Raw genomic sequence first — 15,878 nt, 5'->3', positions numbered from 1 at the left:
TTGTAAGCCTAAGTAGTGACATTTTGTGCTTATATTTTTCTAAAGACCGAAACAAGAATGCAGGGTTGATATGTATTTATCCCATTCTCACAGCTTTATGTATCACATTCTGTATCACAAAACCAGTTACCCAAATCATAGTCAAGAGAAAGCTGTCCAAACTGGAGAGCAGTGTGCGGGAAGTCTTAGAAGTACAGTGTGCACTTAAAGAGCACTGCAAAAACCAATGTGTGCAATCTAATTACACATATTTGAGATTAGATTCAACCGTAACACTATACACTCATTAACTGTACTGGAAACCTGAGTTCTGACCGGTCAGGCTGTCAGCACCATTGAAAACATATTAATATGTTATTGATCAGTCATCCTTTCACCTTTATAGGAACATCAGAATTTATGATTTTTCTGGAGTGACAAATGATCAGAATGCGTCGCACCACAAGTCACACTAGACGGCTTCAGTAAATTAGTTCTCTTTGAACCTAGATATGTATTGATTACGTCTTGGTTTATGTATTCACATTGGTCTCACAGGATAGGATTTATAGCTACATTTCCTTGCCACTGGAACAGGCAACATGTCAGGCAGTAAAATACACAATAAGAACCTTTGGCTGTCATTGGCCAAGGCCACTACATCACATTTAGATACACCAGAGCTAGAGTCAAGCCTCTTTTTTGAATAACGAAAAATTGTATACTTTTTTGTCCCTTTTTTAAAAGTTTCTTTTAAGTAGCAGACTTTTGAGAACTTTTTCACAAACTGCAGGTATGGTATTTTTCTGAAAGCGTCTACAATGTGAGCAAAGATTTTTTTAGCTTTTGTTTTCTCTTGAGTATTTATTTGGCTGCAGTAAAAGTTATGAGATTGCAGTGTCTTTCCTTATCCGTCATTGCTGTTCATTAGTGACACTTGCTTAGTTCCCCTGATTGTTTTATCGCTCAGTGACATGTCAAAAGCATTACCATAAAACCTGGAGCTTTTCGTAATTGGCAGGTGTTCCACATTGATATGGCTTGTCAGATAAATGGGTTGTGTTTGGGTATGATTTAGAATGCTATTAAACAGTCATGAAAGTCACCGTAGGGACTAAATGACATCTGCAGTGAAGATTTTTCTGCAGGGGAAAAACAACAGCAGAAGTACTCCCAAACAGCTGTTCGTCATGAATAAGAGAAGCCAGATTATGCATATTCACCTTTTTGTAGGAAAAGAGAAAACTTTTCTCATTCTGTATTGATTAGATCGGTGTCAATGGGGCAGGTGCAGTCTCTTGATCACATAATCAGTGTAGTCTCTTCTTGTGCTTAGCCCTGGGTTGGCCTCTCTCTGGGTTTGTGTGTGTATGTGTGCACCTGCACAGTTGTCATTTGAATCTATCCCTCTTATAACATGCGAGCTGGCGGCCACAGCTGGAGCCACACCGGGACCCAGGTGTTTGTGTCAGGCACATTTGAATTAGACAGAGTGTTGTTTAGACTTTCATTCTATCACTGCTCCGTTTTTATTGGAAACATGCTGCCTTCATCCCAGGACTGGCTGCATTTTCATACCGCCTTAAGTTTTACCTCAAGGTAGATGAAACAAGAGCACAGCAGTACTAAAAGAAAGATACGTTTTCAACATTTATTCAGGTCTGAAATTAAACTTTCTCTTGCTGAACTGCTGAGCACTGCTGTCACCTTTTCTTTGCCTGATGTCTGTATTTAACACAGACATCAATAAAACCATGAATTACAGAACACAAATTAACACGGTAATAATAATAATTTAACAGCTACATTGGATTCAAAGCCTTCTCTCGCAACATATGTTTGTTTATAGGTGTTCTCGTCATTAGGTGACGTTAAAACTAATAACATAATCCCTTGTGTTGCCCAGAATAACCTCCCAGCATGCAGATGATCACACTATAAACCTGCCAGGTGGCAATCATACCCTCCGGATGTCGGAGCAGTCTCCAGAAAATGAGCATGCTCACTAAAGCAGGTGTTTCTAGAAATACACAGGCCCCATGTTGTGCCCACAGGACAGACTGTTACAAATCCCTGCTGCCTCTATGATGGAAATAATGACACATAGCACTGGTTGTCCCAAAATTTTTAATGCCTGTTTTGTTGATAATTGACTAGTTAGAGTTTAACAAAGACTACATTGAAGAAATATTGCTTTTTATTAAATTTGGGGGACCAAAGCACCACTTACTGTACGCTGCTTATATGTATCATACTCACATACATATAAGCACCACTTACTGTACGCTGCTTATATGTATCATACTCACATACAGCTGTTGCATGTTTAAGCTGAGTTTTATTTTCAATATATTAAGAAAATATGGCAGAATTAGAATCTGAATTTATCACTACTTTTGTCTTGTGTTAGTAATCCATTGCTGTACCTCATCTTTTCTGCCAGGAGAGGGCAGCAAGCTACAGAATAAATAAATGACTAACATGATAACAGTGTTTGCTGCATTCAGAGCAGTTCAGTAACAGTGCCTTGAATAACATGTAATTGAGCAAATTTGAATGTAAGATAATTTAAAGTAATCATTTTATTTGCTCATGATAGTAAAACATAAACATGAACACTGAACATGTACATCATTTGCTGCAGCAGTGCCTGAATAAAAAAACAAAAACAACACTGCAGGCCATTTAAAGATGACAACGCTTATTCTCAATCATGCAGCATGCTGCAGTTGTTAACCTGGCTTACGTACAAGTGCAGGCACAATATTAACATGAGCGCTGTCCGATATAATCTAATACAACAACCCTTCGTGACAACACTCCCCCTGAATACATCACGTGTCCCTTTAACACTCAGGTAGTGATACGGTCATAAATTCTGTGAATGTCTGCACTGCAGCAGTCATTCAGTGGCCCCAGATGCACTCACTATAGCTTAGATGTTTCTCTGTGCTGGGCATAGTAGCACAATATTAACATACAATGACAGGTGGATATGAATATTGATGTTCGGCTTGCATTCTGCTTTATGATTGGACATGAAAGACACATCGTAAAACATATCATCAGCAGCAAATGCCACTCGTGGGATTTGCCTACTTGTGTTTTTTTTCTCTCTGGATGCAGTGAGTGTGGATTACAGTAAGGGCTCTTGTATTTTCTGTGGAAGACATGATGGAAAGCTGTTTGAATGGTTTGCTACTTGGCCTCCTTTGTTTGTTTTACTGTTAAGGATGAAGAGAATTTCAACAAAGCAAATTGCTCAATGGAAAATCGACAGTGCAGAGCCATTTCATACCCACCCCAGCCAGTACACCTTTCCACTCTCTGGTTAATACTTTCCTCAGATGTATCAGATCAACATAGCTTTAGACATGCAATCTGGACACACTGTTTCCCACTTATGTATACAACATACATATATATATATATATATACATTATCGACCTGCATGTCCCAGGTTTCCCCATAGCTTTACCTGGGCAGAATCCTACCACCTTGAGGCTGGCTTTCAGGGTCATGTCCTTTCCAACAGCCCAGAAATTGCCTGAAAAACCATTCACTTATGTTTTGGCTGAGTCAACAGTATTGAATCCTTATGAGGAAGTTGTAAATTCAAGGTTGCATATGTTCCTCAATCTATTTTTGTGTAAGATGTATTGTGAGAAATCCCGACGCTTCCTTTTACTGATTTGAATTTAATTGCCGAGAGTTAGCTCACAGTGTGTTGCCATATCCAACAGTGCGACATCATGATGAGAAGCCTTGCTAAAAGTACCCTTAAACCTTGAGAAACAATACCAATCACCGTGATGCACTATTTTGAGGGTAATGTTAAATCTCATTAAGAGAGTCCCGGGGTGTGTGTCCTTGATGAGTGTAATTCCGAACCATGATATAGCAGGCAGGATTTTTTGAATCAAGTTCACAAATTTGCCAACAGCTTTAGGTCATATGTCTGCTTTTCGGTAAAGCAACTTGCTTTCCATTTTAATCTGTTTTCCCACTTGGTCAAGAGTGCAGGCCTCAGTGGATCTAAGGTGGAAATGGGAAAAGGCAATGATGGATTAGAGGGGAAGTTGAGGCAGCATGCAGCCTCTCAGATCGGCGGAGAGGGGAAGAAGAGCGATTGCCTGGGGACCGCTGGCTGGCTCAGATGCAGACATGTCCTACTGTTGTCTTTCATTTGATTCATATGTTGTGAAAATGGTTGCTGGAGAATAGGGGGGAGGGTTCCTACAGTGATACCTTTCCATGACATTAATCTTATTCATAGCGCTAGCGAGTATCGGTGACAGCCAGAGAGAAAATATTTCACGTTGTTTACAACTAATGGGCTCAGAGATGACGAGAGCAAATTTTTTTGAAATGCAGCGGACAGCGTGTTTCACATCTCTACATACTTGTAAGCTTGCATATATTTCACCTGCAGAGCCTCGGATTTATTAGCAGGGTAGTTCTATTCTTTTGGATACAGTGGTTTTTATATTACCCAATCCACACTGGCTATTAGTGCACTTTTGCCTGCATTGAAATTCATGTTTTTTAGAGCGGAAAATAAGTTGATAATCATCATTGCTTTGTTATGACCAGCTGAAAAGCTTTTTGCTGGTCATTGTGCAATGCAGTTAATACTTTCCCAAACAATTCTATAAATGGCTCAAATATCAACCAGTCGAAAGACACATGATTTGAGAGGCACTTTCCATTATGTCACACAACACTGAGCCTGGCGTTCTCTTTTTCAGACTTGGCCATGACCTGCACCCCTCTGTTGATAAACAGGGATTTGCTGCTAACAGCCAGGGATTAGTCGGAGAATAGACGACCCTGGCGAACCTTGTTGTTTGTAAAACACCTTAAAGTAGCCTGTTGACAGACAATATCTCTCACACTCCATCCTGTCAATTGGATACAGCTAACTGAGATGCCGAGCAGCGCAACATGTGACCCTGTGCCGGGCATCTTTGTAACCAAGCCGGGTCCTTTTGTCCATGTTATACCGGGAACTCCTTCTACACATGATTAAATATGCATTTGTTGCCACATGCAGGTGTTTTTCCACAGACAGAGGAAGCCACATGTGAGCATATGCACTGCTGTAGAAATGAAACAATGATGTAATCAAACCCCTATTTTTACTCATGTTTAAAGTTTCCTTAACTTTAGAAACAGCAGTCGACAGTCTCACATAACGTCTGTGTAGTAGCTGTTATGGAGCTTTTGAATGTATCATCATATTTTCATCTTTAAAAAAGTACTCAAATTAAAAGAAAAAGTATCTTCCAACAGGTGTCTCTGCTCTGTGGTTAATGGAGCAGGAAACACACTTTGGAGAAATAAAGAAATAAATATAGCTATAGACTACAACATTAGTCTTGGAAAGGTTGGTGTGAAGTTGTCAATGTCATTAATCATCAACTGCTTCTGCATAACTTATTCCCCACCTGGCTAACTTCTTTTCCTTACACGTCCTCCTTTGTCCTCCCGTCTGCCGGTGATACAGGCGTTTGCCGGTAACCTACTTCAGTCAAGTGTTTGTATTCTAGCAGCGGCCCGGGCCCTCTATAAATAGGCCTTCCTGATTGATACTCGGTACAGTGAAACCTCGTAAGCCTTGGGCTGCCGCAGGGCACAAATGACTTTCTTGTGTCTGTGTCACTCGGCTTTAACACACCTGTCCCTGTCACGGTCTAATTTATCTCCCCTGCCTGTTTGTCAGCCAGCATCCAAGCAGCAGGCAAAGGTTCAGTGCCAGGCCTGAAAGACCATGCAAATTCATTCATATCCCCCCACAGAGATGGCGTCTGATAAGGTGTGATGTATTTAATGTTCAACATGAAGGATAAGCATCTCCAAGCTGCTATATTACCGCATTGAGTAAAGGCATTTTAAAGTAACCTGTCGCATGTGTACATGACTGCACACTTTTCCTAATCCAAATGTCACACAGTTCATGACATTTTTACTTCGCTTTTCTAATCTCTTGACTTTGTTCAGGCCTTTGCCCACAAATGTTATTTTCTGCAGCAGCAACAGACATAAATTGAAGAACTTTAGTTTTAATTAGCAGAAATTCAAAGTTTAATCATCTAGAAATCAAGGTACAGCAATGTCATAATGCAGCGTTTCCGAGCTAGAGCCTTGGGTTCCTCCATTAAAAAAAAAAAAAAGATTGGCAGTGCCCATGCACAAGATTTTTATCGCATTTATTAAAACCCTACTTTAAGGGGCGAAACTACAGAGAAATACTGCTCAGGACATCTCTATCACAGTCTATTATGAAAGATTACTTTGACATTTTTCCATGACAAACGCGCAACATGACATGTTGTTGGCAAGTATAGCACAAGGTGTGGGCACTGTCCCTGATGACTGCATCAACCTGTCACTGTGGGAAGAAGCAGAAATAAGATTGAAGTCCTACTGGGAGCACCCCAGTGAAAGTGCCACCCGACAGCGCCGGTGTCTTCAGATTGGTCCCACATGACAGGGTGCTCACTGAGATTGTGTCTCCGGAGTGCACGGGAGAAAAATGTTGTCATTTACATGCCATTCTGTGTTGTGAAGTTGCGAGCAGATTGTAATTTTGGTGCAGTTTGGATTGTTTTACCGCAAATTTGATAGGCATGCTGTGTTATTGGCATTTCACTGATAATATATCTTTAAAGGAGGGTGTTTAGTAGCACTTTTACTTCAGTAGTCCCTCAGTTTTCAGTTGTAGACTTTTCAGTTGTAGATTGACTCTCTTCTGATCAGTTTCCATGGTTCACTAGCAACAGGATCCAAATGAAAGTACCATTTTTTTTTAAGGAAAGTAAACTCGGTTGGCAAATTTGAATGCGCTTTAATAAAGACTACTTAAAGAACTGAAGTTAAACACTTCAGAATTAACTGCCTGACTATCACAGTTGTAATGTGCTTCGTATTTGCTTATGTTAAGATGCTGGATAAAAGCCGTTCTATGGCAGGAAGATATTTGACATTGCTAATTAAGATCATGATTTGAAACGAGCACTAGTCTTAAAGTAGTAAAAATGATCCATAAGGAAGTAAAAGCTCTGGTTGCGGTAATATTGATTCAGTGTTCAAAACAAGATTCATTTTACAAGAGCCTGACTTAGAGTGGTGCACTTAAGTTTGTTGTATTGTCAATAGGGTGTGCTTTCTATTAAACTTTGCTTAAGGTCTAATTGCAGCTCTATGTTTTTAAGAATGCGTATTTGCTCTGCACACCTGACTGAGACCAAGATGAATAAATGATGGTAACTTTGCAACCTCATTATGAAGGCAAATTACCACCCAGGTAGTAGAAATGATGGGCTGGCCCGAGTATACAGTATGTCCTCACTATCTGATGTACACACGCTTTCTTGTTGCCAGACCTCATTGGTGAAGAAATAGCAAGAGCCCACACACTGCGCAGTAAAGACTTAAAAAATGCAGTTAAAATACAAATAACATTCTGAGAAGCTTTGAGAGAGTAAGTTTTGCCTTTGAGGGGGGTTTTAATGCTATTGCCATTTGAATGCTCTCACAGTTTTATGTGCCAATCCCCTGCATGTGAGCCTGTGAGTCTAGTGAGCAGAGTTAGATATTGTGTAAGTGGAAGCAACCTCTTAAGGCGAGCAATGCAGTCCACTGCAGCCAAGAGGGACCTCTGTGAGCATAGTGGAAGGTGAAGAATAGAACACGGCGAGAGAGACTTTTGAGACAATAGATAATTCGAGAGAGAAAGGATGGAATAATTAGCAGGAGGAATGGTGAGAGGAATAGAAAGGGACAGTGCACGTACAGGAATCGAGACAGAGACAGATGGCTGAAGGTGGAAGCTCTGTCCGAAATGCCAAAGAAAAGTTATTTTTTGCTGCTTGAATCTGGCAGCCTGCAACAGAATAAAAACCTGCCCCTCTGAGACACAAGCAGAAATCTGTTGAACAGAGCGGAGCCTGCTGCAGCTGGACTGATAAACCTGGACACATTTGACTGTAACTAAACCACTGCCAAACCTCTTATATTGGTGTTTACTGAAACATTAAATTAGGAGATGAAAGTTCATATTTCGATTATAGTACGTTTCTATAACACAAACTCACCGCAATACAAATGCTTACTCCTATTCATACTATTCAGCATGCCACCATATTTACAGTGGCTACATTTACATGCACGCTAATATTCTGCTATTATTCTGAATATGACAGTAGTATGACTTTGATACAACAGCATGTTCGATTTAGATATTCGGGATTAGGCCTTTTTCTGAATGAAGCATTGTCCAATTAAGACTGGATAGGAGGTTTTAGGAACATCCTTTAGACATATATACAGAACATTATGAACTATTATGATAGACTTCGATATCAACAGGTTTCGGATATGTGCAATTATCAAAACACAGACCTGTTATATTTGCCATGCTCACCTTTGATTAGCATGTTAACATGCTGACAGCTCGTTAGCACTGAACACACGGTACAGCTGAGGCTGATGGGAATGTATAGTTGTGTCGGTTTTTCAAAGAGAAAAGGAATAGGGAGGAAAAAGAAGGGGGTTATACCTGTCAAACCACCCATTCACCTGCCATTGTTTACTGCTTTTAGACTATAGGAGACAAAGTGTTGATAAGAAGCAGTCAATTTATTAAATGCCTCTGATATTTCCAGTATGATTAGTTTTGAATCTGGCTCCAGTGGAATTTTCAGTATATTGAAAAAGAGTCTAAAGGCTTTCAATTTCTGGGCTAAGTACAAAACTGTGGGTCAAAATGGTTTCTTTGGACTGGCAATTGCGTCATTGTGAGAAACATTGGGGAATATTTCATTCAGTTTAGATTTTGAATAGTTTAACCTGTGCAGCACTGAACTGTATCAATCGACGTCTGGCATTTTTAGATCAAGTGTGAAGATATTGTAAGCTGTTGTCCCATCTATCATTTGGGAACTGTTGACCTAGGTCATCTCCTCATGCATACACATTTGTAAACCTCAGATGAAGAGCGTTTGGTAGAACAGTGTAAATTACAAACATTCACTGAGTTTATCTGAAGTTGCAGTGTTTTAGTCCTGCGTGTACATTTTCACGCAGTCCCTAACCTGAAGTTATCTGAAAAAATTGTTGGTATTCAAATTGTATTTCTCCCACAGCTCTTAGAAGGAGGAAAAAGTCCCCTTCAAATATAGGTCACTCACAGTGTTGATTCCTTGGTACATCCATTGGGTGAAAACATCTAAACTAGAGGGGTTTGAAGGAGGGGTTGTTTGGAGGGAAAGATATGTCTCTCAATTTGAGACTAAAGTTTAACTGTTTCCAGATATAAGAATAAGAATAACTTTATTCATCCCCAAGGGGAAATTCAAATTGAATTGTACCATGTATTATAGGATTGTGATCATGTGTTGACATACTCAGAGGTACTGGAGACATGACAATTGTGCCTATAAAGAAAGGCAAGCAATCCTCTCTCTCCGTGTTTAGCAAATTGTCTTGCTGGTGTGAGTCATCTGTCCATAAGATTATGGTCTTAATATTCCTTGCCCAGTAGTACAAGAGGAAATTAGCTGTTCAGGTATTTGATCATGCAGGATTCGACTAATTAAAATTTTGACTTGATGCTGCCACTGGATGAAATTGAACATTATTACAATTTCAGCTGAAGGGAACATGAATGTCTTGACCAAATTTCATGGCAATCCATCAAGTAGTTGTTTATATTTCATTAAAAACCACCTTGATGGCAACCTCATGGTGGTGCGATAGTCAGAAGATGACCAAAGTAGTAGACGTAATCCTCTGGGCACAATTGTTCAGAAGTAGCCTGATCGGATTTCAGATATGAGATTGGATCAAATCTTGAAAATGGTTCTGAAATTGGATGAGATCACATAATCTAGTCTTGGTTTCGATCATGATCAGACCTCCAGTATGTGTTGTTTAAAAGTTTTAGTAGGACAGGATAGTTTATAGTATAGTAATTTGAAAAGTTTATCCTGATCCCAACAGAAGGCTGCATTCAGGGTGGATTTTAGGGACAGAATGTTATAAAACTTTTAAATTGGTTGAATATATATACACACATTTATATTTCACACTTCATTTGTTTAACTGTCACAGTAACAAAATAGATAAAGTAGATATTAGGCCACTGTTTTAATTAATCACAGTGACAGTCAAAAGTCGTTTTTAACAATTGCCTGTCTCTTCAAATAAAGACACTTGTGATATAAAGTCCAAATAAGAGCATTAGTTACCTGGATCAGGGTGATCCCATCCAATTATGCTTTGAAAAACCGGCACAAAAGTCAGTTGGATTAGTTGGGATTTTGAAATGTGGATCATTCTGAACCAGATAAAACTTTTTGAACAACTGGGCCCTGGGAACCATGAGTGTGTCCATCCAATAGTTGTTGAGATATTTTGGTGTGGACCAAATTGGCGGACCAACTGACATTACCACCCAAGAGCTTTGGTGCTAACGTCACTGAAAATGGTTTTATAGAAAACCTTGCTTAAACTAGTTGGGTGCTGAAAGAAATAATTTGTTGATGCCAGTACAGAAACTACAGTATGTATTGGCAATACTATTTGAAATTTACAAATGATACTGAGCCTTGTATTGGAAATATTGCATATTTTTTATCAGAGTTGTGCCTTGATTGACCTTGGTGCGTGACTTTGTTATCTCTATGTCATAGTGAAGGTATTTTTCTTGCTGTTCAGCTGGAAATTGGCATCCTATTACTTCCCTAGTAGCATTGACCCAGTCCAGGACATTCTTTTTAAATGGCACTTCTAGGTTTTTCTCACTTTCACAGAGAACAAGGTTGGGAATTTCTCACCCATGCAGCTCCACATTAAGGCCAACCTCTATATTTGCTGCTCCACTAATGGCACCAGTCCCATTTGTTCTCACTTGAGGGAAAAACAAGGAGTATCAGTGCTCCCAGAGGACAAGGCTTATCCTTCTTAAGTAACTGTTGTAGTTTGTGCATGTCGGTCTATCGGCAGACGCGTCGCGCACCCCACAGAAATTGGGTCAACAAACCACACCAGACCTCCTGCAAGAAACCAAACAAAATGAGGTCATGGAAAACCGAAGGCTCTCAGCTGGCCTGCAGAGCTTTTTAGCATGGCACAATATACGCTTTGTTATGACAGTTAACTCCGTCTTAACACTAACAGAGTCACTTGCAAGAATAAATTGTCTGCATGAGTTCTTGCTGTGTGTTTGTTTGACATTATGGAACTGCTTAAGTAACAGCACCTATTTTGGAGTAATAGTACTAGTTCATTCCAATGTTCATTCCAATTTGTTGCTCCAGTCCAATGCTTGGATTGGAGCAACAAATGTTTAGTATCTCTAAATTATTTAAAGGATTGTTAGATTGTCAAATAGATAAGTAACATTCAGTTCATCATTCATACATCCAAACTCAAACAGTGCTTGTTTACAAAGACACATTGACTCTTTTTCAGGAAACACTAGTTGGGAAATGGCACCTTTTTGTGAAACAGAGGACATTAGCCCATCACGTAATCCCCTTGTGATGCATTTCCTCGTACTTCTAGGAGTGCTTACTGGCAATCCACTTCTACTGATGAATTTCAAACATGATGGCCTTCCAATAATTACAGTGGTAATGATCATTTGTACTGCATGGTGGTGGGTGTAATTTGCCTATTCCCATAGCAGCGACTGAGTTGTTTTATTTTTCTCATCTTCAGGGCAGTCATTCAGTAAATAGCTTTTTACAAGAGAGAATAGTGCTGTGCCCCCCAGTGTTAAAAGGTTCAAGGGAAGCCTTCATGTGTAGCTGTAGAATAAGTGAATTAAAAGTTTGTTAATAGAATGAACATGTGATATTTTAACTGCAGTATATTCCTGTCCTGTCACATCCTAAGACTGTATTGCATGGTACATTCTTTATAGGTGTTCAAGTGTTATTCTAGCTGTGGAATAATCTTACTTCCAGGAACACCTTATAGTTGATAAATCTATTTGATGACATGTTTTTAAGATGACACTGCGATGGAATGTATTTCACATCCTCAAAACATAGAAAACCAGAGCTGCTACCTGTGAGGCATTTTCAGTCAAGAAAAGTCCCAGCTTGGGTTGCAGAGTAAGGTAATTCTCCCACAGTAGTGGGAGGAAGGTACTTTGATTTGCTCAGTGTGTTTTTGCTCTGGGCTGGTTAGTAATATAGGCAAGCATATGCAAAATCCTAATTGTTCCCTGGGGATTCTGAATGACTTGACTAGTGATGTAATGGCAACTGTGATTTGAATATTAAGCAAGGTTATTTCATGCCAAACCTACTGTACATAGCAGCCCCCCATCTGATTACTGTAATGATATGGAGCATACTAGGAACATATTACCCTTGCAATTGCCATTTTGAATGTCATAGACTGTGAAATATTTTCTGGCTGTTGGGACTTGAGTCCAACATGGCTGTGAGTCACTGTGAGTAAGGTTTGAAAATTTACACCAACTGAGCACAAATAGTGCTAATGAAATTATTAAGATTAATTAACATGTTTTGTTCAGTAATGACAAAGATTTTAAAAGTTTTGAGATAATTAAAAGAACCCTAATCATCCCCTTAAGGTAGCTTCTGCCCCGTTTGAAGGATCTCCAATTAAATAGGCCTCATGAGATAACTGTGGGGAATGTACCAAACAATTAGCTCTTTCTCTTTGATCCTAAGCAATTGTTCAAGCACATGTAGGCTTTTTGTGAGTACATTTGTGTTTTTTAGGTAGAAGTTAAATAAATCCACCTTTGATGAATTTATCAAATAATAACATCTACTAGATGGTTTGGGGCAAAACATTATACAGTCATTCATGGTTTCCAGATAATGTATCTTAATGACTTTGTTGATCCTTTTCATGCAGCATCACCACAATGGAGACATTTATGTTTTTATAGGTAAATAAATGTCTGTATCTGAACAGCTACTGTATGGATTGTCATGGAATTTGGTACAGACATTCATGTCCTCCCAAAGACAAAATGTAATACCTTTGGTGATCCCCTGTCTTTCTTACTAGTGCCATCATTGGGTGAAATTCCCATTGCCTCAGCTATACTTTGCATTTTGTTCTAATCAGAAAATGATAGCATACCCACATCCTAAATTTAGATTTTTATCAAGCTCAACCGTTAAACAGCATTTACCTCAAAGCACTGCTGTGTTACAAAGCCTCTGACATGACTCTTAGGCCCAACCCATATCTTATTTATACCCCTTCCCCTCATTTTCGAGTGCCACCTGGCCTTTTGGACCAGAGTTACAAGGGGTAGTGGCTGAAATATTTCCCTATGAAAGCCTTCAAGACCAGTCATCAATGCTGGCATGTACTTAAATAGGTGCGATGAGTGTTTCCAAATCTTCGAATAGTGAAGGAATAGCCCAACGTACTCTACCCATGATTGGCTACTACTCGTTGCCTTTATTGGTTTGACTGGTTAGGTTTAGGCAAGAGGAGTGGGACTGGTTAGGGTTAGGTTGAGAATGTCAGGGTAAGCCAGTCAGAGGCAGAGTAAGGCAGGCCATTCCTTCATTATCCTAGGATTCACAAATTTGCTTGCTGGACATTGCAAATATGCCGTCTTCTGCTGTGGTGACTTGTCTTGTAATAGGCTTCTTTTGCAGTCGTCCGGGTGCTCGCAATTAGTTTAAAACTTCAGTTTCATACAACCAATTGATAAACAAGTCATCAAATAACGAACACTGCTTCATTATGGGGCCGCCAGACATGTCAAGGACTGTTATGCACAAATTAGCAATAATAATGTAATGTAAGCTAGCTAGCTAATTAGCTACCAAGACATCAGCATACTAGTGATTTCTTTTGGTATACATGTTATAAAGAAGAAGACCATAATAACTTGAAACAACATTGAACTAAGATAATACACAGATAGCTTTTTTTTTTTTTTTTTTTTAACAAGAAACCCGTTTAGTTGTTAGAGAGCACATGAAACTCATGCGAGATTGGGAAGGCTTGGTTTATTATTCATCATTTTCTTCTAATACCAGAGCAGTTGCTATATTAATACACAGGGTCAGTCCATTTGTACTTAGCATGTGTTAAAGGAACTTTGAGGGCAGATACATCCTTGTCCATGGTACAATTTAGGTATACAGGTCACAATGATGAACACATATCCCCCTAATCCAACACCTCCTTCATTTTGGACTGGGGTAGCAGCAGACTTTGAGGAGTACAAAAGCTCTTTTATATTGCTTTTGTACCACCGCAGATCATAGGACAAGTGATCACATGTGAATAGATGCTACACTACATCAGTGATCATGCCCCCGTTTATTTAGAAATGATAATGAGAGAAGCTACATCTAGCACACAAGGGTGGCGATTTCCATCAATATTTACTTAATGACAAGGAATTTAAAAAAGATGGAGGCAGAGATAGAGATATTATTCTTTAATATGAATGGCAACAGTGAAACAAACACTGAATTTCTTTGGGCATCTGCAAAGGCTTATATTAGAGGATTCATTATACATGTCACACCAAAAGAAAACACTGCTACTAAAGCAAGACTAACTGGAAACAGATCATAAAAAAGCAGAGTTATCTTAAAAATCTAATCCAACTAAAACAAATCTTATTAAAATACATACTATAAGAGCAGCGCTATATTCAGTTTTGAATGAGAAAGCATCTAGGTGATTATTTTACCAAAGGCAGCGACTGTATGAATATGAGAACAAACCTAGTAAATATTTGGCACACCTGCTTAATCAGAAACAAAATCATAATACCATAGCAGAGATTAGGGAATCAGGAGGGGAAAGACATTTTGACAGGAAAAACATTAGTTCTGTTTTTGTATAATTTTACAAATCATTAGATAAATCTGACAGTAACAACACCAAAGAGGATCCCGACAAGTTATTTTCTGAAGTTAAATTACCAACATTAACAGAAGAACAGCAACAATCTCTGGGTAGATCTATCCAGTAGAAGAAAATATTAGAAGAGATAACCCTGATGTGCAGTGGAAAATCCCCAGACCCAGATGGGTTTCTGGTGGAATGGTTCAAGGCCTTTGAAAATAGGCTCACTCCCTTCCTGGTTAATACCAAGACTACCATTTCAACACTCCCCACTGTTGTCTTTAGCCAATGTCTGCCTGAAGAAAAAAAACAACAAAACAAAACAAGGACCTGTATAGGCCTGTATCACTCATTATTATAGATACAAAGATTATGGCCAAGGTCTTGACTTTCAGACTGGAACCATGAATATCAATAACAGTAAACCCTGATCAAACAGACTTTATTGAAGGAAGAAGTTCCTTTATTAATATCATAGGCTTCTGAACATAATACAGCTAGCCAGGGATAATGGCTTACAGGATTTTGTGGTATCTCTTGTCCCATTAAAAGCTTTTGAAAGGGTTAAACGGCCCTTTCTTTTTTATGTTATGGAAAAATTTTAATTTGGGGCAGATTCCATTGATTGGGTGAAGCTTTTGTATTTGTCCCCCAAAGCAGTGCTTATTACTATTGCCTACTGCTGTGATCCTTTATACATTAGAGCGTGGAACCCACTAGGGATGCCTGTTGAACCCCCCTTCTGTTCACGTTGGCTATTGAGCCTCTAGCAGAGCTCATTAGAACTATGTCAATGATTACGGACTTCAATGTTAAAGGTATGGTGCATATAATTTTGCTATACGTGGATGATGTTTTGCTGTACGTAGTTGACATAGATGCTACCTTCCCTTGTCTGCTTGAATGTTTGCAGCAATTTGGACACATATCAGGTTTTTAAGGTGAACTTATCAAAAACTGACGCCATGCCCATTGGTGCCTAGTAGGCTATGCTCCTCCCAGTAGCTTTCCTTTTCACTGGTCATTGA

The 15,878-nt window shown here is 39.2% G+C and overlaps 1 protein-coding gene across 4 annotated transcripts in view; it reads left to right on the top strand.

Moving 5' to 3' along the window:
- The window catches only part of kcnip4a (potassium voltage-gated channel interacting protein 4a), a 178,861-nt gene that overhangs the window by 32,393 nt on the left and 130,590 nt on the right, over positions 1-15,878 (top strand). The gene's annotated exons all lie outside the window — the stretch shown is intronic.

The sequence above is a fragment of the Epinephelus lanceolatus genome, chromosome 22 (genome assembly GCF_041903045.1).
Source record: "Epinephelus lanceolatus isolate andai-2023 chromosome 22, ASM4190304v1, whole genome shotgun sequence".
In the NCBI taxonomy this organism is placed as follows: Eukaryota; Metazoa; Chordata; class Actinopteri; order Perciformes; family Serranidae; genus Epinephelus; species Epinephelus lanceolatus.
This window is presented reverse-complemented; position numbering and strand designations above follow the sequence as displayed.